The sequence below is a fragment of the Plasmodium relictum genome (assembly GCF_900005765.1).
Source record: "Plasmodium relictum strain SGS1 genome assembly, contig: PRELSG_99_v1_10, whole genome shotgun sequence".
Lineage (NCBI taxonomy): Eukaryota > Apicomplexa > Aconoidasida > Haemosporida > Plasmodiidae > Plasmodium > Plasmodium relictum.
The window spans coordinates 4,680-5,313 of NW_021628765.1; positions in this window are offsets into that span (position 1 = coordinate 4,680).

Consider the following 634-nt stretch of genomic DNA (forward strand, 5'->3'; position numbering starts at 1 on the left):
GCGAAAGTATGAATTTTGTGTTGTATTATATTTGTATAATTTAAAATAACATTGAATAACTTAGAACTTAATTTTTATTATTTGTTGAAACTTAATTTTATGTGTATTTAATTGAAAGAATATATTTACTCTTTGTAAATAAGAATACATTTGTAAAGAATAAAAATATATTTGTTAAGAAATACATAATTACTTAATTCAAATTTAAAGTTATATATATATTAAATATTACTATATATAATAAAAATAGATATATATAAACTAAAAATCGATATATTTAGTTATACATGCTCTTTATTAATTTGTTTTTTTAATACCTGATTTATTAATTTCCCGTTTAATGACTTTGCTAAGGTGTTCAATGAACAATGTAATAAAGAGCATTTTTGCAATGTGTTTAATGTTTTTATTGGTTTATGTTTTTCCTTTTTATTGAAGTTGCATAAAGATGATAAAGTGTTTAATTATTTAATAATTTATAAATATTTAATAAATAAAATATAATTAATATATAATAAACATCTTATATAAACATACATACATAATATCTTTGATTAAAGATGATATCTTTCACTTAAGTTTATACATCCTTAAAAATCTTTGATTTTTAAATTCGTTTATTTTTTTTTTTTTT